This window comes from Pleurodeles waltl, chromosome 9, assembly GCF_031143425.1.
Source record: "Pleurodeles waltl isolate 20211129_DDA chromosome 9, aPleWal1.hap1.20221129, whole genome shotgun sequence".
In the NCBI taxonomy this organism is placed as follows: domain Eukaryota; kingdom Metazoa; phylum Chordata; class Amphibia; order Caudata; family Salamandridae; genus Pleurodeles; species Pleurodeles waltl.
In genome coordinates this window covers 630,979,864-631,004,958 of record NC_090448.1, presented here as the reverse complement: position 1 = coordinate 631,004,958, position 25,095 = coordinate 630,979,864, and positions in this window count along the sequence as shown.

Below are 25,095 nucleotides of genomic sequence, written 5' to 3'. Positions count from 1 at the left end.
GGAAGCGAAAAAATGACGAGAGACAAAATGGTATAAAAAAATTAAAAGTGCCCAAAGAACAAAATCTGGCTAGAAAAGAAAAAGAAAAGATACACTTTCTGTGGTGTCTCATTCCCAGGTTGGAGGATCTACAGTTGCATGATATTTGTGTATCACAAAAAAAATGTAGGGCCTAATTATGATATTGACAGAGTTTATTACTCCATCACAAACGTGACGGATATTCCGCCTGGCGTATTACAAGTTCGATTATATCCTAGGGAACTTGTAATAAGGCAGAGAGGATATCAGTCACATTTTTGACTGGGTAATCCTCTCCGGCAAGGTTGTCATCAGGCCCTTAAACTTTGTCACCTGATGACTGAGAAGTCAGGGTGCCAGAGTTGACTCCTCTGTAAATGTTGGCATGGGAATGTCCTGTGCATGGGGAACTGATATCTACCCCAGCTCTGACTGCCCAATCCAAGTGAAACTGGTAACCTGACTTTTTTTGTCACTGATGTCACACTAATCTAGAATGTGTGCAGTGGCCTATGCCTGTCCCTGACTATGCCAGCAGGGCTGTGACTTGGAGGAGCACACCGGACAGAGGCCTACTCACACTGGACAGAGGACTACTGTCCATTCCCTGGTTATAGGTCATAAAGTGGTAGTGGCAGCTTACTATGTTTTGTGATCTTATAACTGACCAGACATTTTTATTTGTGTCAGTGGGAGTTCAGTCTACTAACCCATCTTCTGTAATGATAAGCTATTGAGTAAAGCCCGTAATCCAATTGTGTATGTTGAGTGCATGTACATGTATAGTATGCATGTAGTACATATGCGGTAGTAAGACTCTGTGTATATATGAGGCTGAGTACTGAAGCCAGTGAGATCCATTTTGGATTCCCCTGGTTTTACATGGCATAGAAGATAAGGACAGCATCTCCAGACAGTAGAAGTTCATGGCATTCATTCCTGTGCCTCAAGGGTGGAGATCCAGGTGCTTATGTGAGGAGGGTGGAGCCAGGGCTACCTTTAGAACCCACACGAATATATTTTGTGAGTGAGGTTCTGCTGATTATATCTTCCTAAGCACTGCCATTTGGTTGATGGTAGAGGAGAGGAATCAGACTGAAGTTTCTGTTGTTCAAGGTGAGGAAGTATCTAGGTTAGGCATCCCTTTTGTCTGTCCTTGACTACTGCATTAGAAAGGCTAATGGCAGCCAGGTAAAGAAAACTCATTCTTCATGTACCCCTAATTGGATGTCCCTGCTTGAGACAGGCCTAGTGCTACTTGCTGAGAAAAACACCATTATACATATAGTATGTGCCTGGAGAGCATCTGAATAAGGACTCCGAAAAAAATAACTTTAACAAGACAGTTCTGAAGGTTGGGGCGGTGAGTTCACATTCCTTGTCTGGAACAAGTGTATAAAACTAGGATTCAAACCACCCCACTTTGGTGCAATTCCTATTTCTTAATGTCCGAGGAAAGGGGTGCTTCGTTTAGTATTTGAAGTATTTAAAGGAGTGGTGTTTGACAAAGGCTGCTTTCGCCTGCTTGCCAATCTCCCAGAGGTGAGGGGGCATCACCTAAAATTTGCACTGCCTGCTGCAGGGGCTGAGGCCCTGTCTACTGCCTAGATGCCATCTACCTGAAGAGAGGGGGAAGCAGTCTACCTGGACCTTCAGGAGGAGAGACTGTGCAGGAGGAAAAGGCCTAAGGGTTCCCGGTGTGAGCAACACCCGGAGAAAATAGACTCCCTTAGATAGCGAAGCCAGGAGTGACCTGTGCTGCGAGTGGGTCTCCCTGCCGCTCTCTCTCCTGTTTCCATTGATAACGGCACAAATACAATGCCGTAATTCCACAATCCAAGTAGTCGCCAAGGAGCCTCTGTGGGCTACGATTTAGTGTGCCCCCTACATGAAAAGCAGCAGCACTGCTGAGGGAGAGTCAGTCAGCCCTGTAGCAACAGCAATTACCTTGCCTAATAACTCGTCTGAAGTTTGCCAGTGGAGGGACGCAACTGCTAAAGACGCCATGATGGCTATGGCAAGACCAGTTGAGCTACCTGCGGAAGGTAACCCTGTCCCGAAGGGAGGCTGAGCACATATTGGAAGCCATAGTTTGAGCTTGTCCTTCCCCTTTAACCTCTACGGAACAAACTCGAGTACTGATGTCCTATGCTATCAGTACAAGGAATAGAAACTGTGAAGAGCTGGCGACTTGAGATTGTTTCTGCCCAGCGGTGGTAAGAACAAGTAAACACATTGGGTTCTGTACGTGTGAGAACATAGTATATGTCTGTGCCTAATTAATTATGCTCCCGAAGACTATTAGGGAGTGTAACTGGTAATGACAAGCCTGTGGAAGAGAGTACTGGATACAAAGGTGGTGTGGGGGCCATGTGGGATCGTTATCAGCAATAGCACTCTGTATTCATGGAGCGAATTGTGTAGCATTTAGTTCTGCTGTTTGATTATAAGCACTTTCTTTTACAAAAAGACTGGGACTGGGTCGGACATTGTTATTGTGCCTCTTGGTTGATTGTTGAGATCTGAGCTTTTGCCTCACACTCTACCTCCCTGAGAAGCCTGACACTGCCCACGGGCCCAAGTGCCTTCGAGGTGGGTCTGATAGTAAGTGAGTTTTGAATGTGCAGCTGGAGTTCAGATACTTTTCTGAAGATCAGTTTATTTTTATCATAGTTTCAATTAAAAAACATTTTTGATGACCTGTGTGGCTGCATAGAGCAGGTAGGTAATCTCAGTGTATTTTACTGTAACGTTGATATAGTGCTTACCATCCCTACAAGGGGCGCAGAAGGCAGGGCTTGTCTACATGGTTAGAACACCACACACATAAAATGAGCTGCTAACAGTTTTAGTAATGCTCAGAGTATTTTATAAACTCATAGACTAAGCACAATTAAAATATTGCTTTAAAACCAAGATCTATTCTGTGCAAAATGTGCGAAATAAGCACACAGGATAAGCAGGCTGGGAGAAGGGACGTTAAAGAGAGTTATTAAATAAATATGTTGTAATCTACCAAGTATAGCCGTTAACTGTCAAAAAAATATGTTTTCATTTTCCAGACATGAATGTTTAAATTGAAAGCCTGAAAACGTCCCTGGAAGAGCAGCTGTAAAAAACAGAAACATCCCTAGCCAGGCTTCCACAGCGCCCTAAATCCAGAAATTCACATAAAGACCAGGGACAAAGGCTTCTTGACGCAAACTTGACTGTCCTTTGGTTGCTCTGGATGAGCTCACCACATATAGGGCCTGATTTTAACCTTGGCGGACGGCGGAGGCCGTCCGCCAAGGTTCCGCCGCCAAATGACCGCACCGCGGTCACAAGACAGCGGCGGCCATTCTAACATTTCCTCTGGGCCGGCGGGCGCTCTCCAAAAGAGCGCCCGCCGGCCCAGAGGAAATGCCCCTGCAACGAGGACGCCGGCTCAGAATTGAGCCGGCGTAGTTGCAGGGGTGCGACGGGTGCAGTTTGCACCCGTCGCGTATTTCAGTGTCTGCATGGCAGACACTGAAATACTTTGCGGGGTCCTCTTACGGGGGCCCCTGCCGTGCCCATGCCATTGGCATGGGCATGGCAGGGGCCCCCAGGGGCCCCGCGGCACCCCCTACCGCCATCCTGTTCATGGCGGGTTTCCCGCCATGAACAGGATGGCGGTAGGGGCTGTCAGAATCCTCATGGCGGCGGAGCGCGCTCCGCCGCCATGAAGGATTCCCCCGAGCAGCGGTAAGTCGGCGGGAGCCCGCCGACTTGCCGCTTCTGACCGCGGCTGAACCGCCGCGGTCAGAATGCTCGTGGGAGCACCGCCAGCCTGTTGGCGGTGCTCCCGTGGTCGGTGGCCCTGGCGGCCACCGGCCGCCAGGGTCAGAATGACCCCCATAATTTGGCCAGAGGCGCAGAGTCAAAAGAAGAATCAATATTTTTAGGCCCTCATGACTGTAATTTACAGGATCATAACCTGTGAGGACTTTTTTGGGAGATTCTGGGTGGCAAAAATGTCTGCATATAATATCTGGAATTACCAGTTAAACCCCTTGGAATGGGGAATACAATGTGCAGAACCGGAATTACTAGCAAGGCCGGACTGGGAACTAAAAGCAGCCCTTGCACAAAATGCGCAAACCAGCCCTCCTGTTCTTCCCTGCTCGCCCTCCTCTCTCTCCCGAACCTCACCTCCCCTCTGCCTGCTGTAATTACCTGGGGAAGCTGGAGAAAGGGAGCGCCATCCTCCCCAATAACGGCCCCCAAAGGCTGCAGCTCACTAGGGGAATTTCCAGTGGAAAAACTGATCAGTTCGGGCCTAATTACTCGGCAGAATTCCACACAGAATTCCCTTTTCCAGAGCTTTTAATGCAGACATTCACCATCTGTGGAAAAACTGGATCTGGTGTTATTCCCCATTCAGAAATGTCTTTTAATGGCCTTCTTTATTCTAGTGGCCGCTAAATGGGATAGTGATACCATCCTTAATGGTTATAACAGGCCCACTACTACCCCCTTACCTCATTTCCCCCATCAACTTGTACTGAGGCCCTAAGTGCCACTGGGGTATTTATAGGAGTCGTTGAGTTTTTCTTGCGTTTTCAATAACATCCAACAAATAATACAAAAATTCTATAAAATGTACGAAACCCTCCTCCATGCTCCTGCACCCCGGAACAACCCAGTGCAGTGCATCACAAGAGTATACAATGAACAGAGGTGAATTGTTCCATGCAAAGCGGCATAGGTCTGTAGAGATCCTTTGTGTTTCCGCCCTGCATGCGTTCCTAATGTTTGACTTAAGTGCCCTCAACATCCTTGAAGTGCGTAGTCTCACATAATTCGTGAAAACATCCACAGTACACTCCAGTTATTCAAATTCCAGCCGTTTTCCTGCGATGTTTTGGGAAACATGCTTCATCGCCAAAACATGCCACATCCTGTGAAACCTTTCTAACCTTGTCAGAACCGCTTACTCTCTCCCAGGTTGAAATCTTGCCAAATTTGCTTGAAATGCTTTATAGCCGCCTTACTAAAACATATTGCAGCTTCAAGACCTGTTGGCTTTCATTGCTAGAATGGCTCCACGTGTGTGTGTGTGTTGCATGAGTGTGTGTGTGTGTGTGTGTTGCATTCTTGGAGTTGGTGCACCCCATATCGTGTGCCTGTCCACCATTCCTCTATGGCTTATAGCCTCATATTTAGTGTATTTTTTTGCAACTCTGGATTTTGTGTCTGCTTTTAAGTTTGATGTAGAATGACAATATTTTAGATGTAATCTTAACTCTGATAGTGTAGGAGTAATATGGTAGAATTCCCATCAGTTTCTCTCATGCTACCTTACTGCTCTTGGGGACCGTTTCTCATGTTGACTGTGAGAATCACTATAAAATCTGTCACTGCAGCTCTCTTCATGAAAGAGAAGCATTTTCGACATCTTTGGAACTTAGGACTTATTGTTTCCATCACTATGTTTTCTTACAAACAGACTTTGTCCTTGTTGGCACCTGCTGCCTGCCATAGACCTTCAGGTATGCAATAAATCTAATGCACCAATCACAATGGCAAACCTTTTAATGCTAATGATTATTTGCCAGGACTTAGATCCTGATTACGACCTTAGTGGGTGGGATACTCAAACGTGACGGATATCCCGTCTGCCTTATTACAAGTTCCATTATTCAAAAATTCTGATGCTCTTGCCCTGTACCCTGCACCATGGTGAGCCATATTTTAAATACAGTGCACACATGGTGGTGGTGGTGGTGGGGGGACGCTATGGGGCGCAAGGAAAGTGACACCGCACTGAGTGCAGCACCACTTTTCTTAAATCTGGCCATTAGTTTGAATAGGTCTAGTCCTGCTTAGGTTCCCTTTTTCACTTGATTGTCTCAAATGCTTTCTGGCAGATGTTCTAAGTATAGGACGAATAGTACCAGGAGGACAGGACAACCTGGCCACATCTCCCTTCCAGCCATTGCCCTCTGGGAATATAAGTTATTGATTCTCATCAGTGCAACAGGTGTTGCTTATCCTACCCATATCATGTGCCTGCAGACTCTCTTGTGCCTTCATCACTTCTTTGAAAGAGCTCCAACCTACACTACCCAATGATTTCCCAGCATCGAAGTGGAAAAGCAAGTTCTCCCGCCTGAGCCTGGAAGCTGCTTCAATTAAATGGACTTCCTTCTTTGTGTTATCAATGCCTCAACTGCTACTGACTAAGCCAGACTGTTCTGGGTGTACAAACTGTGGAAGAACATCATTCAGTCCCTCACTTAAAATTTCTTTTGTCTGCATTCAACAAAGATATGGTCTGTATGCAAGCATTGATCTCTGTCTTTCCCTGGTTTAGGCAACGTTGTGCTTCTCACCTATGCCGTAGATGGGGGCAACTCTCATGAAGTAAGTGAAGGAGCTGGAGAGACTTTTTAATAGGTATAGCATTTTGAGCCAAAGACTTTTGTAGAATAACTGTCTAAAACTGCTGGTCCTGGTGCTTTATTGAGTTTAAGGACTTTGATTGCCTTTAACATTTCTTCCCTTATTATAGCCTGATCTGTTGTCTCAATGTGCTTTGTGGATAATTTGTTCAGATTGGCCTTTCTGATGCTACGACTAACAAGGTTTCCCTGGTTCAGCCACATACAGCAATTACTAGAATTGGCTGAACTGTTCCACCTTTTCAGTACTCACCTCTTGCCTTGCTCGTTTTTCGCTTTTATGGTATTTATGCAAGCCTGAGTCTGCTTTGCTTGAATCTAGAGGCTGAAATCATCTTTTATATGTTGCCCTTTATTTATTTTTTTACTCACTCAATTCAATTTTCGATCCACAATAAAAGATCATAAAAGTCATCAGTAAAAAAGAGATACAATAAACATTTCAAAAACATACAAAGTTTAAAAGTGAATAGATTAAGAAAATCATAATCACAAAGTCAGAATAAAAAATATAAATAAAGGAATGTCCTAAAAAGTCATTAAAACATCATTGCTTTACGCAGATACAAGGCACTTTTTAAAAAACTACCAAGCCCATTGATTGTGGCAGGGTCACCTAGCTGCTGTAAAAAGAGTAAGGCCACTCTAAATTTGTATTTACGTGAAATTGGGAATAAATAACGCCTGGGCAGAGGGAAGTAATAACTGCAGAAGAACATAAAATGCAGACGAGTCTGGGGTGATTCCTCATCACAGGGACAAGAACAAATGTCTGTTTGAGAAAACTGGCCCTGCAGGAAACACAGTAACCATCTAATGGAACCAAACCTGAAACTGGTTAGTAACATTCTTTTGCACAAACCAGGGATGAGATTCAGGAAACAAGCCATTTCTGGGGAGATTTGAATCAGGCAATAATCCCTGACCGATGATTTCCCTAAGATCATTATCTTTTTAGACAAGAAGCGATTCTTCAACCAAATTGTGACCTCCTTTGTCATGCGGTCAGGATTGCCCATCAACTGGGAGCAGCCCAAATCTTCAAAAACCCTTATTATAAAACTCAGCCACTGGATGTTATGACCATTCTGACAGGAAAGATAATTGTTCAAATGGGTCTCTTTATTCAACCACACAGAGCACCATAACAACAGAGGGGTGAGTTTAATAGAATTCTCCATGTTGGCATCGCCTAACTCGTGGTGCGATGCATAATGAGAACGAGTCAGCAGAACTCCCAAAATACACCTACAAACTCGGTTTTCTTACAGTTGCATACTACTGACATTCCTATACCCCCACACTTCAGCCTCATAGGTCAGTATAGGAAGGCATTTTCGTCTGTCAATTTCTAGCAGAGAGGCAATAAGTTTCATCCCAAAAGAAGAGGCCAGTAGAAAGATAGTACCCACAGCCCACAATAACATTCAGTTCTGTTCCTGACACACAGGGTCCAATTGCAAGCATCATCAAACAGGATACCTAGGTAAAGAAACTGGTTAACCTTCCCCACGCCTCTACCCTTAATAGCTATATGGCAAGTCTTTGTGTTTTTTTGGGCCACATACCATAGTGAAAGTTTTAAAAAGATTTGTTTCTGAACTAAGTTTTTTCATGAAATCCACAAAACAACAAATTAATTCCTTAAGCCACTTTTCAGTCCTAGCAAGCAGCACTGCATCTTCTCGCGTAAAGAAGAGCGGAAAGCAATCAACCATTCATAGTGGGTACATCAGCAGCAATATTAGGTAAGGTAACAAGATCATTTATATGTAGCAAAAGTAGATTCAATGCTAAATTGCATCCTTGACGCACACCTGTATTAACTGGGAAGGATGAGGTGCACTCCCCATTATTCCCGCATCTCACAACCACGGATAAATCCCAATACAGGTGCCTTAGAAAAGCAACCAAACTTGCGTTGAGACCCAGGGAAGTAAAAATATCCTATAGTTTAGATCTTACTACACAATCAAAGGGGCTAGAGAGGTCAATAAAGGCCAACTGAAGGGATACACCCTTTGCAAATTTTTACTTTGACACAAGTAAGTGAAGATTCAAAACTCGTTCAATTGTGCCGAGGCCTTTCCGGAAACCATATTGAAAAGGTGACAGTATATTCCTCTCCGTGACCCAAGGTAGCAATCGGTCCAATATGGCTCTCCCCACGATCTTAATGGTAGTTTAGAAGCGAGATGGGGCGATAACATTTCAGGTCATCTAAACTGCCTCTCCGGAAGCCTGGAACAATTATCGACTGACGCCAAGAGGGAAGAACCCCTACTTTACCTGCAGAATTTATAAGGTTGGTCAAAATGGGAGCCCATAACTCAGGATTTTCTTCATAGAGATCCATGGGGATTCCATCGGGCCTGGGGGCCTTGTGTGAGGTACTAACAACAATTGCTTTGAGAACCTCCTCCACTGAAAAGCAGGTAAAAAGTAGCCCTCCAAATCAACCTCAGTTGCAGAACTACTGAGCTTGTAAATTAAGCTAAAGAGAGCTTGCCAGCTAAGCTGTGACTAATTACTGCCAGTTCTCATCTTTCAATTCCCTTTTCCTTCGATTCACAGGCAAGATGTAGGATTTCCTGAAAGCTCTAATGACCTCCCTGTCCTGTGGGACTTGCTTTAAAGCTTTGAGTAGATTTTCATTGCCAGACCTACATAGTTCATCAAACCAAGAGCTCCGTTCTAAATCAATATTCTTGATTGGCCTAAGGAGTAACTCCTTTATACAAACACTTAATTCTGTGAAGCTTCAAAACACTACATCTGGATCAGAATTTCAATAAGGTAGCAGCTGATCAGGGGCATGGCTTTAAAAAAAAATCATTTTAAGCATTTGTAGAGTGGATGGCTACCCTACGGGCTCCCAGCGCTCAGGTAACAAAGCTAGACACCAATTGCAGAGACGGAATACCTGAACTTAATTGAGAAAGAGCCAGGCCTTAAGTGATTTCCAGAACCAGGGCTCATTGTCCATAAATCTCAACTCTGTAGGGAGCGACTTTGAAAGTTTGGACACAAGGTACACAAATGATCTTCCTCCCCATCTGGCTCTATGAATCCTGGGAACCTTCAAAAGGTGGTCTGAGGTGGACCTTAGAGTTCCAGAGGGAGAGCAGGGAACCAGTAATTACCTTATCTTCTGAGGGCCTTTAGAATTGAGCACTTTTTAAGCCAGACATAATGCTTAAAATGTTATTCTGAAATGAATAGGGAGCCAGTGAAGACAGGCCATGGCTGCCTTTACTGAGGCAGATTTCGGGAGTTTAAAGAGAGTTCTAGCTGCAGCATGACCTGTAGCCTTTTTACAACATATTTTAGGGCACCAAGGTACAGTGAGTTATCTTAGTCCAGCCCTGAAGGAACCAACAATTGGACGACTGTTCTTTCAACCTGAAATTGGAATAAGGTTTAGGATTTTAATGAAGAGTTCTAGGAATCTCGAAAAAGGTGGCAGCAAACTTGTTAGCCTGTTTGTTCATGGACAGGGACTTATCCAGCCACATTCTCAGACTTTTTATGGGGGACATTGGGAGAGGTGGATTGCCGAGGCACTCCAGCCAACTGATCGTAGAATGACGGTCTGGCTTGTTCCCAAAGATCATAAGCTCAGTTTTACCACAGCTTAATTTCAAACGTGATTCGCCATCCATCCGGCCACTCTCTGTAGGCAGGGGGCTAACTCAGTAGTCCATAAGGAATTTGCAGGGGCCAGGGATACCACCAATTGGGTATCGTCAGCATAGGAGATTACTGCTAGTCCAAATTCCTGCATGATGTCCGCAAGGGGTGCATGTATACATTAAAGAGTTAAGGCAGAGCCCTGCTGGATGCCACACTTCAAAGGAAGGACATCGGAGAAGCAGGTCTTGTCTCAAATCTGAAAGGTTCTATCCTTCAGAAAGGAAGTAACCCATTTGTGTGCAAGATTCTGCAGTCCACCTTGTCTCAGTCTATTGGCTACAATGGAGTGGTCCAGTTGGAACCACATCTTTCTATCCTCAAAGAAGGTAGACCTATTGTACAAGGGGTAATAGGACACTTGGACAAGGCTCAACTGGTTTCCAGGGTGAGTATAAAAACGTCAAGTTCTTCTTCTTTCCTGGGAAGAGTGGGAGATCACCTCAGATTCATTTTACAGACCTTGAACTCGATTATACAGGATCCTTGGGTACTAGAGACTGTCCAAGTTTTCAAGATAGATTTCCAGAGGGAACCCTTCCAAAAGGTTCTGCAAAGAGATCTAAGTATGACCACAGTTCAGCAGAAAGTGGTAGCGGGAGAGATAAAATGCATGTTGCAAAAGGGTGCCATTATAGAACTTCCCTTTCAGCAGAGATATCTCATAAGCACACTGTTCCTTGCATACAGACATTTCAAGATGGAGGGAATCCATCTCTTAACGAATATGTTGTTAGAAAAGTACTGGCTGGTAAAGATGGACCAGAAAGATACCTACTTTAACATTCCGATGAACGAGGAACATCAGTGTTATTTTCAATTCACCTGGCATGGCTGACTTTACCAATTCCATGCACTCCCTTTTGGCCTTTACTCGGCACAATGGCGCTTTAGCAAGGTGATAAGAGCTTTAGCTTCCTTCGTCAGAGAGAGAGGCATACATATACTCGTCTATTTGGGGGATATTGTTATCATGTCTCAATGTCAATCACAGATTTTGAAGGATTTGCATATGGTTATATCCCTTCTGGAAAGTTTGGGCTTCATAATAAACAAAGAGAAATCTATTCTCACTCATTCCAGATCCCTCAAGTTGTACAGTAGATACAGTCCACATGGTTCTCTCTTTGCCCTTAAAGAAGATTACCAACATTCGAAAAGTGATGTATGTGTTGAAAGGCGAATCTTTAACCCTGAGGGAACTACCAAGGCATTTAGCACTTCTATCCTCTTCAAATCAAACTATTTTTCCAGGTCCCTTTCAAAACCCTGTTCTACAGAGAGTAAAAGCGAATGCAGTTTGTGAAGGTTTGTAGTCTGGAGACAAGATATCTCTAGATCAGGGGGCGAATTTGGAGTTGAATTGGTGGCTGGAGAACTTGGATACCTAGAATGGTAGAGCAACCTTTGGATGCATCCCATAATACATTCTGGAATTGGATGTGAGTTTACACGGCTGCGGTACACGCTTAGGTGCACTGGATACTGGGGGATTGTGGTCATATGCAGAAAAATCACATCACATACATTTTTGGGAGTTGATAGCAGGTCTCTGTGCTTTTATGAGTTTCAAAGATTGTTTGCAAGGCAGAGCGGTTTTGTTGAAGATGGACAAGGTTGCTTACATAAATTACTTAGGAGGAACGAGATCCTCTGACGTATCAGATTTATACAAGAAACTCTGGAAGTTTTGCTTGGCGCACAAGATCAGATTGAAAGCAAAATATTTACCTGAAAAAGCAAATGTGTCTTTAGATTAGAACCCAAGGCTTTTGAGGTATTTCAGCGACTTGAAATTGAACATAGCCTATTTCAGGAAGCTGTGTCAGTTTTGGGGGCCATTGAATTTAGACCTCTTTGCGAGCAGGTTGACATTTCAGCCAAATAAATACTTCATTTGGATACCAGACCTGGGTGCTTTAGCAGTGAACGCCATCCTTCAGACCCGGAAGGGATCAGCGCTTATGCAGTCCCCTTTTCGCAGTGGTTCCGAGGGTTCTTCAGAAGGTGAGGCAGGAGAAATGCTCACTTGTCCTAATAATTCTTTTTTAGGCATCACAGGCATGGTTTCCAATGACCTTGGAGTTAATTTACAACATTCCCTTTTTTGTTCCCGCTGTGGAAGGTCTACTGAAGGATGCAGTTTGAGAGGAACATCTCTCGTTTTTAGAGGGACTTTGAGTCTTCTTGCTTGGCGAATATCCGGAGATCTCGAGTAATTTCAGGGCTTTTGGGAAGAGCTGAGGAACTCCTCATGGAGTCCTGAGCTCCAGCAACTTGCTACAGGTATTATGGAGTATGGAAAACCTGGATACATTAGTGTTTGGAAAAGGACTTGGATCCTGTTGAGACTCCTATAGTTGAAGTGATCAATTTTATAAAAGAGCAAGTTGGTAGAGGTCTTAGCTATGGAACGCTAAACTGCTATAGGTCAGCGATTTCTGCAGGACACAATTTAGTCAATGGCAGGAGCGTAGGTAAAAATGTTCTGATCTTTAGAGTACTTAAGAGCATGAGATTAAGGAGACCTCCAGCTATGGGATGTAAATTGAGTTCTCAGTATGTTTTCTTTGTGGCCTACTAATAGATACTTTGTCCTGAAAAAACTTTAGATGAAATTAGCTTCCTTACTTTGTTTAACATCTTGCCATTGAGTCTCCTTGTTTAACATCTTGTCATCGAGTCTCGGATGTCAAAGCTTTGGAGGTACGTATATGATGCCTTTAGGGTAACTTTTGAGATCATCAGGAGAACAAAAACAATGTCTGAAACTATATTTTCATAGATGTTTGATTCTTGCAAAAAACTGTGTGTTGTGTGTTGCATGAAGGAATATGACTCTAGAGTGAGTGAGTTCTGTCCTGATGGCACTGACCAACTTCTGATTTAGTTTGTGAAACCCTTTAAAGTGGTTAGCTGTGCAACTATTGCAAGGTGGATAAAATGGACTTATTGACTTACAGACGTTTCAAGCTCACTCTATGAGGGGGGGCTATGTCTAGTCAGTGGTCTTGGAAAGGTGGTAGATTGGAGGATATCTTGAGAGCCGCTGATTGGTCTTATTCTTCTACCTTTGCAAAACATTACTGTAAATCAATTGAACGCATGTCTATTGTGGTACTGGAGGGCTACCAATATGTGTAATGGTAGCCTCTGGTCTTGTAATGAAATAGCAATTCTCCAAATGTTATGCACAGAGAATCTGAATTTCATTAAAGATATGGAAGCTTGCATTATCCCACCCTCCCTTCCTAGTTGTGGCAATTTGATTTCTGTTAGATGATGGTAAATAAATAAAGAAAAATATGAATAATAATATAAGATAAGAATTAATAATCAATGTGTATGGACTTTTATGTTTTGAGAGTTCTGTTCTGGAATGTTTTTCTTTATGAGGTATAAGATCTTTCAAATGCTGCATGGAGTCTGCGTGGAGTAGCATTAAAGGAATAATGCATAATATTTGCCTCCTTGTCTAATGAAATTCAGATTTTGTTCCCACAACATTTTAAAAAGCTCTATTCTATAGGCGAGTTTCAAGTGCTCTTAATGAGTCCTCCTCTATTTCTTCTCTAAATTCTTACATAGCTTTTTTAAAGATGCAAGATGAGCGTTAAAAGAGGGAGCAGACGTAACTCTTGATCCATATTTTAATGTTGTAACTGGGATACAAAATCCAGCACCTGTGTGAGCCATTCCTCCGTCAGCCCATAGGCAGTGTCTGGGGTATCACCTAGCAAGCATCGGAGTAGAGGAGGCAAGGGCTTCCATCCATTTTTTAGTTTGGAGTTGGGGCCATCTACGATCCATTCTGAAGAGACGTTTACTCCCAGCTCTCGGTGACTGATGGTGCAGTGTGGACGAAATGAGAAAGTGACATAGGACATGGCTTGTTCACCAGAATCGTAGGATCATTGCTAAAAATATGGTCTGACTGAGGCCTTTTTTCATGAGTTAGGCCAACTACCTGTTTAATTAACTGGATTGGCTCTAAATCGAGCAGTAGCCTACTGGAAGTTGTAGCGCTGGGATCTTCGAAGTGTAGGTTAAAGTCCTTCAGGACAGTGATATTGTTTTTTTCTGTGGCCAGACCATCCAGAAGGTCCCGGAGAGCTTCCACAAACGTAGCAGAATTTCTGAGGGATCTTCATAGCAACACCCTAGAAAACGTACATGACGGGGATATATGATGGTGAACTGAAAATTCTCACATTCAGGAATCAAAAGTGGACTGGTATGCAGGTATAGCTATCTTTTAAAATGATCGCAATACCCTCGTAGACCCTGCTTTCACGATCAAGTCTACATATGTAATAGCCAGCAGGCAAAGCTGCCACAGTCACTGGTGCAGTATGTCCGTGTAGCCACGCTCCAATAAGAAACAGAACATCTACCTTTTCATCCTCTAATAAAGAACCGATCTCCAAACGGTGTAGTGGGAGAGATCTGCAGTTGACTAAACCACCATCCATGGCTTGCAGGGGAAGAGTAGTATGGTGGCTCTCTAGAATTGCCTCGTGCTTCCCGATGGTAACTGCAGACTGTGCAGCGCCAATCGCCACTATCTAAATTTATAGGAGGGCAGCCCTGCAAGGGAGAGATCGGCCTCAAAGCAAGCAGGTGTTATGAGGAATATTTGTGTGGAAATGGGCAGGGTCTCTGGCCTCTGGACCTGGTCGGGCACAGACAGGCACTGGTGGGCTTGCCTTCAGTGTGCCATTGACATGCCAGTAAAATGTATGCTTTGCGCCTATGTCCCTGCCACCATTAAATAAGGGAGGCAGCAACCACTAGAATGCCGACCTTCAGGGCAACTCTTTGGTAGGGAGAGAAAATAAAATTCTCTGACTTGTCAAGCCCTCCCTTCACAGGGGAATAGCTTCAGGGGGGCTCTGGGGTGTTACACCCCCTAATAAATGTATTTTATGATAGATGGTGGGATGCAGGTGCTTTCAGTTGGGTATGGTGAGGTGTCTGTCAGATTTCACCAGCAATTTTTACACCCAGACAAAAATGCGCACACTCTCCCTCTCTCTGTTTGGAAAGACTTAAATTTTTTTTGTTATTTCTCTAAATAATGCGCTTTCTCTCACTTAGTTCAACTATCAATCCACATTCCACTCCCTTTCCACTGCCCCTTAAGCACCTCCTGTGCGCCCTGCTTCATGTACATTGTATTTTAACATTATGTGCCAGCGTGAATGTCGGGAAATCCGAAGCTAAGACCCCCCCATTCATACTGACCAAGATACACCCCTGCCCCTTCACTAGCAAAACACATTAGATAAAAAAATTGACAGACCATGTCAAAACAAACAGTTTTGAAATCGGCAGTAAGAACACCAGTTCAAGCACACCTAAAAAGGCTCCCAGCAGTTCACTCTGACTTTACCTGTGAGCCTGTGTCCCTGCCGCCATTAAATAAGGCAGACGGCAACCACTAGAGTGCCAAACTTCATGGCAGTTCTGTGGTAGGGAGAGAAAATTAAACTGTATGACTTCCCAAGTCCCCCTTCCCTAGCAAAACACATTAGATTAAAAAATTGTCAGACCATTTAAAAACAACTAGGTTTTGAAATTGTCAGTAAAAACAGCAGTTCACAAATACTTTGAAAGCACTTTGAAGGCTTCAAAAAACACTTTGAAATCTTCAAGCCCCTTTGGACTACTTTGGGAAGAGAGTATTCTGCTTTAATTAGGTGCAGCAAATTAAATTGACATTGTATGCACACAAACTTATGACACAAACCTTTTGATTGGGATTTTTTTAGTAAAGTCTCTGCAGCCTCTATTACTACCTGGTGTGAACCTCAGTCTTCCTTGATTGTCTTCATGCTATTGTTGGAGTGTATAATTGTTAGTAAAAATGTGTCACTAAAACGGCCTAACTGAAAACTGTGCACTTTGAAAATGTACCTACTTTGGTGTCAGCCACAATATAAATTTCGACATGAAAATAATAATGTCTAATACAAATATATTTTCTTTATAATCATGTTTAAATATACTGACAATAAGTAACAATGCTTTACTAAAGATTTATGGTTTAAACTTATTATGACATATTTCTTCTTCATGTTCTAGCACTAGTTTAAAGGCCTCATGTTTTAGTAATTTTTCAGAGGCACGTTGTTTTAAATAAAGAATGTTAGCTTTGCAAAAATAATGTTTCTCCAAGCATCCTTTGTGATTGGCACACTGTGTAAAGTTTCATTTTTGGCAGGAAGGAGTTTTATGTTTCCATGTAGTTTTAATGTAATTAATCACGGAAGGTGATGTCCAGAGAGAAAAGAGGAGGCATAGCGTTAATCTAATCCTTGCTGCAGAAAACGTGAAGAGATACATCTGATGCGTAGAAGATGATCATTGGTTGCAATAGAGGCGTTGTTAGTAACTTTTGAGACTTCCATATAGCAATGTTTTAGGTGATGTAAGTTAGTTCTTCATTCTCTGAGATTCCAGTTAGTCCCCCATGTTCTGAGCGTCTGGTCAGTTCTGTCAGATTTCGTTTAGCTTCAGATCTGTTCAGATGCTGCATAGTTCTTGCCTATGATTCTAACAGTTCAGTTATATTAGGCCCAACTTGCTGAACTGTTTCCCTCTAACGTCTTGATGCTGTCTCCTGAAGACCTGATGTTCCTGTGCTCTGCTGATGAAGTGTCTGCTGCTGTCTGATCCGTTTAGGAGAGGTGTAACCAATGTCAATTTGTTTTTCTTTGCAGGTTTTCTCTCTAGAAAATCCAACCGCTTATTTTAGTTAGTGCCATAGTTAAATGTTTTCCAAATTCATTTTTGTCTTATTTTTTTTTTTTGCATGAAGCCCACACTTGCTTTCTAATTAGAGTGCTAGTTAAGGATGCCTGACCTAATATCTCATTTTAAATGCATATTAACCAATTGTGTTATATTCAGTTACACAAACTAAATGTATGCCATTTCTATTTTCCATTTGATAATATTGTTGTTCTGCATTATTAGTTTGGAATGTCTTATGCCAAATGCTTTAATTAGATTACGATTTTTCAGGCTTTTGGACAGCCTGTGATGTTTCTGTATTTCTATCATTTGGACTTGCGCTTGATTTACGTGAACTTAGCATTGTTAATCCAAAGGGCAATAAATGTTTAAACTTTACTATACTGGTGTGGTGATTCATGGCCACGGGATGTTCAAATTACTGACTCTTATTGATTATGTTGATTATTTGATGTCTGTTAGTTTCACAGTGTCACACTCCTCTGAGGCAAAAGGTCTGAGTCGACCTCTGACGGTATTAGATGTTTTACCCTATTCATGTCACCTTATCATAACAATAATAAAGCAAATAAGGTCTGATACTCCCTCACTATCAAGTAACCTCTCACCACCACCTTGGGGGTATACCAGGATACCAGTAAATTGCTGTCTTTTCTGCCATTGAGGTGGATGTCATGTACCCATTTGCTCATTTGTGATAGGGTCTTGCAAGAGTGTATTTTTCAGCCTTCATATTCACTCTTGTGCTGCAGTGTAACCAGTCCAGTTCAGATGACATTATAACTGGGCATGATAAGAATGTGCGATAACCTATTGCTCCAGTTCTGTTGCTCTATGTGTGATCTAGAAAGACCATTTCAAGTCACACATACATTTTATCAGCAGCTAGTAGTGTGAGTAATCAACGTGATTAGGGTTACATCACTACCAGGTGTCTTTTAGTCCTATCGCTGAAAGCCATTGATTACCCTTTCTTGACAATACTATTGTCGCCTTAAATTGCATAAGGGGCGCTGTAGCTGGACAGAATAGTTTCTGGAATGTATCTCTGAGAAAGGGGTTCCTGGGCTTATTTGTATTCATAAGTATTTTGTATGCCCTCAGCCATTAATTACACATTGACTCGGCTACCCCTCCCACCCAAACTGTGCATCGTTCCAAAGGTTAACAAGGTTTGCTCTTATGGAGATTGCCGTCCAACTGAATTAACATACATAAAATACCCCACACCCCTAACGATTATTTCCTCTAGATTGAAGTAACTTTTGCAAAGGGGATATACTCAAACTTCCAAACATTTCCTTGAATTTGAAATAACCATATAGGACTGCTTTGTGGTAATTCAAGCTGTATAGAGAATTCTCTAACCCACTCATATGACCTCCATTTCTACTGGTCCCTACCTCACTGAAATGCCCCCTTTAATTCATCCAATCACCTCAAAGTCAATTCCGGCTGCTGATGATCAAGAGTCGGCTTGGTTCCCCCAGCTGAGGAGAGCTCTGAGGTGTTCACACACTCACTGAAATCAACATGGACCACCAATTTACCTCATGGGACTAGCTCATTGCCCAGGACACCACCACCATCATGAACTCTATTCACTCAGGAGCCACCGTTGGACCCATGCCCACACCACACTTTCAACATCGGAAGCCACAGGATCTGTAGTGAGCAACAGTAGCAAGCTCACCACACTCTTCAACTGCTCACTTCCCACGGCCATCATTCCCGAAAACTGCAACATGCAGAAGTCAAACCACTCCTCAAGAAACCATCTGCCGACCCGAGCAAAATCAAAACTACTGCCCCATCTCTCTTTTCTCTTTCCCCACCAAGATCCTGGAAAAAGCCATCAACCGACAACTCACAAAATATCTGGAGCAGAACCTCCCAATCTAGATTCTGTGCTAACCATTGTACCAAGACTGCCTTGATCACAGCTACCAATGACATCAGAGCCCTCCTCCACCAGGAAGAAAGAGCGGCTCTAATCCTTCTTGACCTCTCAGCAGCATTTGACACTGTATTTCATCACACCCTGATCAGAGGGCTGCATCAAGTCAGTATCCAAGGAAATGCCCTCAAGTGGATCACCTCCTTCCTCACCAAAAGAGCACACAAGGCCCGCTTACCTCCATTCACCTCTGAAACCAAGGACATCATCTGCTGTGTCCTTCAAGGATCTCGCTCAGTTCCACCATCTTCAACAACTACATGGCCCACTTGGCCAACATCATCAGATCCCGTGGAGTAAACATCATATCCTAAGCAGACTACACACAGCTTTTCCTTTCGCTCTCAGAAGATCCCACCAACACAAGAACTGACTTCCACAGGTCCATAACAAGTGTCGCCAACTGAAGAAAGAACTGCCTGAACACAGACAAAATGGAAGTGATGGTCTTCGGCAACAACACATCCCCTTGGAACGACTCGTGGTGGCCCTCGGAACCAGGACCATCACCCAAACCGAATGACCATGCCAGAAACCTTAGCGTAATACTGGGCACCAAACTGACCACAAAGTCCCAGATCAATGCAGTCGGCTCTGCCTCCTTTTGCACACGGCATGTTTCTCCCCCGAACACCAGATGTGCAGTCACTCAGGTAGTAATCATCAGCCGATTAGACTATGGCAACAGATTCTACACTGGGATCACCACACATCTTATGTAGAGACTCCAGACCATACAGAACTCCACTGCCAGACTTATCCTCGACCTCCTCAGATCGACTCACATCACCCCACCTCAGAAAACTCAACTGGCTTGCCATACAGAAGACATGCCAATTCAAGCTGATAATCCATGCCTACAAAGCACTGCACAATCAAGGACCAGCCTACATCAACCATCGCCTGAACTTCCACCACCCTACCAGACAACTTTGCACCGCCTCCCTTTCACTTACCTGCACCCCTCACATCCACTGAATCCACAGCGGAGCACATTCCTTCCCGACCTTGCGGCAAAATCCTAGAACGACCTCCCTCTGCAGCCTAGGTCCTCTCCTGGAATTCCAGAGAGCACTTAAGACCTGCTGTTTGACTGAGCCACCTGAACCATCATAACCCTCAAGCACCTAATTACCCTCTTGGGTGATTAGTTGTGCTATAGAATCCACTTGATTGATTGATTCACCTGATGGAACGTCACCTTTTGATCTCCAAGCTGGATTGTAGTTGAAAGTTTTAGACTTCTTTTTTTCAACTCTTTCTTACCTTTTCCTTCTCGCTAGTGAAGATTGAAATCGGTGCTGTCTTTCTGAGCAGCAACATTCTGGAGTTTATCTTTGATGCTCACTATTTTCTAAGCCTTCTTAAGTGGCTTGACTTAGAACAGCTTACAGTGTTCCGCTAAAATATGTTTCGGAATCATTCACCTAACCTGCATGACAACTTATTGGGCTTTGGAGATTGGGTAAAATAACCCTTGATAAGTAGTGATTCTGCAGCCCAGGTAGAAAGTCAGTTTTCCTAGCAGTTTGCAAGATCATTTCCCTTAGTTGAAAAAGGCAAACCCTTGTCAGCATGTCTTGTGCTCATTTCCCTTCTTGCCCCAGATCAGCTGCCTTGTGTGTCTTGTCCTGATCATTGTGTTTAGAGTAATCAGCACTCAGCAACATTTGAAATAAGCTGGTAGGCCTCAGTGGTTTGCCCTTTCTACCCCTAGCTACACTCCCAGTGCAGACATGGGTGTGCAGAGAGTTGTTAAGAAGGTCTTCAAGCATTTCCTTGAGGACTATTTTCTGGGCTCATTGGTTGTTTCCCTCCTGAAAAGTTCATTTTTCCATGAAGCAGATGCAAGTGGATTTTTCCAGGTGAGATACTCTTTCCTCCAGGTCCTTTCTTCATTTTAATGAGATCTGTGCACAATTCTGCATACAACAAGTTCAAGACCTCTTCATTCAGCCACCAGAATAATTTTTCTTTCATGACTGCAGAGGAGTTCTCCCAGATGGCTGAAGAGACTAGTGAGGTACTGCTCTGGGAGGCATTGACATCTACCCTGCGCTGTTGATCATTTTTGCTGACCATGTTGTTTTCTTGTTGACGTTTAAAGTGGGAACAGGGAAGGAAGTGCGTCTTCCATGAATGTCCCATTTCTGGTCTCAAGATGTATTCTCCCTCTTTCTTGGATGTATTGCACTGAGGCATTCTACAGGCGGAGTTTGCTTGCTCCTTTCTATAAAATTCTGCATAAGCATGTGTGGTCCAGTATTGCATGTTTGAGGTTTACATTATCGCTCATCAGCTCAAGGTTAGATCCTCCCTCCTGTCGAGAGCTAGCATACATGTGGCACCCTCCAAAGCATGCTTTCAAACATGGAAGGAAATACATTACACTTTGAAGGTCATACTTTAGTCACCTCTATCTGCTGGACTCCCTCTGCAAATGAGTCCATCTTCAGAGTGGGGCCCAACATCCTTCTCATTACATGGATGAGCAATGGAGACGAGTAGGGTGTGAAATGCTGCTTGTTACTCCAGATCTGTCTCCTACTGGGCGTGCCACACTGCCAACACACAGAGAACTTCCTGTGGGTTTTTCTTCCTATGCTTTAATCGTTGTGGGTGCTCCACTAACATCAGCCTTCCACCTGCATTGTCCACACCATTGCTGATGCCAGAGGACCTCCATATCGTTCCTTGGATACCCCGTGCCTGTATATAGAGCCTAGTTGTGACAACGGTACTCGGGAGAGCTCCAGACCTCAGTGGGACATGGAGCTCCATCTGATGAAAAGATCACATGCCACCTCAGTGACTCTCCCGCCTTTGTTCATGTGGCCTTCAGTGCTCGTGGCCATTGGGAGATTGGTATAGCTTCTACAACTTCTTCCCAGGCTTTGGTGGGCGAAGGAAGCATCAGTTCAGTAACATAGGGCCTGAAGACCAACAGGCCAAGGAAGAAGACACCCACACCATCTTGTTGGTGCATAGTGCCTGGAAGATTTTCTCCCCGCTTTGGGTTCAAAAAACAAGAACGCTCTGGTAAGACACCATTAAGATTCTCACCAAAACAGGTCGACTAGATCTTTGGACTTGGCGAAGAGTGTAGTAGTCAGAAACATTCAATCACAGATCGGTTACATAAACCATAAACAATTCTAAACACCATGAACAATTTAACACTGAATCAAAATCCAAACTATGTTAAGGTTCAAAGCTTTATTACAATCTCAAAATCAATTTCACGAATATGGTGCACAAAACTAAGTTATAAAAGTACATAAAAAACATAGGTTTACCAAAACGTCTGAAAAGATTTAACTTACAAAACATTAACACTGTTAAACACTTCCAAAAAATAATATAGATTAGCAACAACACAATATTCACATTGTTATCAGATTTCAAAACAGATGACGATGATATCAGTAAATCATCAAAAAAAGTTTAACATTTAGATTTCCGATTTCAGGGCTGGGCCATCTCTGTCACTAGCAAAAATTTAGACTGCGTGTGTGGGTACAGGCTAACACACATGGGCAAAAGCAAAAGATAAAAGAAAGACAAAAATAGTTTGGGAGAGTCATCTAACTAGGGCAACTCACTATGAAAATACGCTGGTGTAATTATCTAAACTGAAAAGGGAAACAAGACTCCACATTTAATTATTCCTTCCCTCATGGGACAGCAGACACCTATACTTCGCCAGCCAGAATGGTCACTATCTTCCGATGTCAGTTGACACGCAGCAACAGGACAGAGCAGAACACGGGCTCCACATACAGAAAAGCTCACATGAATGGGACAGTTAAGAGTACAACTTTATCCATTTGAAGATAGCTAAGGGCTAAAGGGATTCAAAAGAAGCAGAGAGAGCAGCTGGACATCTTCAGCACATCAGCACCTACTCAAACTCACACCAACATGGACTAGCTCTCAGTTTCCAAAACTCCTCACTAATTAGAAGTATGCACGATCCATTCATTAGTCCTTCAGGTGGGCTCACTTCAGGCGTCAGATTAAGAGTTCAATGGCTGTCGATGGCACCATCAAATTTGCAACTATTCTGGATTTTCTCAGCAAAAGTGCACTGCCATTTCAATAATTTCACATAGTTCTGATAAACTATTATATTATCTAAAAAATTGCAACATCAGGATCCTAACGGTGCACCAAATGAATTAATACATTTTACATGGAAACATACATTTTCTGTTTTGTTCAACAGCTAGAACAAATAAAGTAACATTGTTAATAACAAGCATGTTCTTGCCTTCAATACAATAGGACATTCAACTCCACATCAGCAACCTAGGAAAAGAATTTAGGTCAGAGAGAACAGAATAATCAAGTGATTATCCACTACTGCTGCAAAATAAATCTTTCAGACATCGTCAAGCTAAGAAAGCCTTAATACACATTAATACTCTTAATGCATTATTAAACCTATTGCACACCATACAATTCAAATGAAATATGCAAAGCAAATTATTTAATTGCATACATTATTTACATGTTAGAATAATTTTAAAAGTGCTTTTATTTTTCTGCAAACATGTAACTTGCATTAACAAAATTCATTTAATTCAATATAAGTATGGTTAAGTCACATTCGTTTAATACTTTAAATTTGTATTCTTCATCTTAAAAAAACACTCTTAACGTTAACTCATTTTAGTACTTCATTTAATAGGAATGTAAAATATCTCATGTTAAACGTGATGCTTAATACGAATGGTGGCCACATGGTCCACCATATTTCTAACGGGCACACTTTACAACTCAGTTTATTTTCTCTGTTAGATTTTAAATGTAAATCAATCACCATATGCTAACTTCTATACCACTAATATAATAATAACATTTGATCTCTATAAATCTCATTCCATGTCAACCCAGGCTACGACCCTTTGGGTCTTTCTGAGAACATGGAGATCAGCAAAGTAGACAGGCAAAGAGAGTAGGCCTTGTAAGCCTTGCAATAAAGGCTTGGCCCTCTGAAAAAGCCACATGGTCCACCATATTTCTAACGGGCACACTTTACAACTCAGTTTATTTTCTCTGTTAGATTTTAAATGTAAATAATCACCATATGCTAGCTTCTATACCACTAATATAATATTACAATTTGATCTCTATCAATCTCATTCCACGTCAACGCAGGCTACGACCCTTTGGGTCTTTCTGAGAACATGGAGATCAGTAAAGTAGACAGGCAAAGAGAGTAGGCCTTGTAAGCGTTGCAATAAAGGTTTGGCCCTCTGTAAAAGTTACCTTTACAGTCAGTAGATTTCTTGCTACTGACATTACTAAATCGAGATCTGGTTGCAATCGAAGATGATGGTTCAACAGCATGCTCAAGTCTTGATGGGAGAATGTTCAACAGATGAAAATTATCGAGAATCAGAGCAGATGCTTCTGAAGGTCAAAGAGGATCCAGCATCCAAACTGCACACCTCAGGTTTTACTTGCATATTTCTGTGTTCTGGTATTAATAAGGTAAAATCTGTCCCCTGACTGTTTACATTGTGTACAAATTACAAAGTAATGAAGTAATATTATAAAAGCTGTGCTGCATTATGTCACATAATTTGCCTTTTATTGCAGTATTATTTGGTGGACTGCAGCATAATTTGGCACTCTAATTCCGCATACTTTCAGTGGCTCTGTATATAGTATATTTTACTCCTACTAAAATATTGCCATCAAAACCAAAGTTCTGGAATGTTTTGCTAACTCTGCCAATATATCTACCTCATAACTTCAAGCATACATATGTATTGCACTACTAAAATATTGCCCATTCTCAATAAAGTGAAAAAACTCTTCTCTTTCCACCGGATGTTTGACTGCAGAAACAAATGCCAACAGCACTAAACAATTTGTGTGTATTGTTGTTTTACAGTATCATTCCTCAAACTCCAAGTTAAGCTGCTGCACCTGATTCCATCACCTAATTCTCTGACACTAAAACAAAGTTTCTGAGCCAGCAGATAAATTGTTCCATAGAGTCTGCATCCCAGGTCAGTCTCCTCTTTTACTGAGCTTTATTTTTTAATTCCCCTGAATGTTGGAGAGGGACTCCATGGGCCGAATTATATTTAGTGCCCCAAAGGTGCAACAGGTGTGTGTGCCTGCTTTTTGTGTCCCAGTGACTGTGGTCTTACAGAAGGACACCGTAGGCTTGTGCAGCCTTTTCTGTAATACTGATAGCTCTGACACACATGTGGCACCAGCGCTATCTTTATG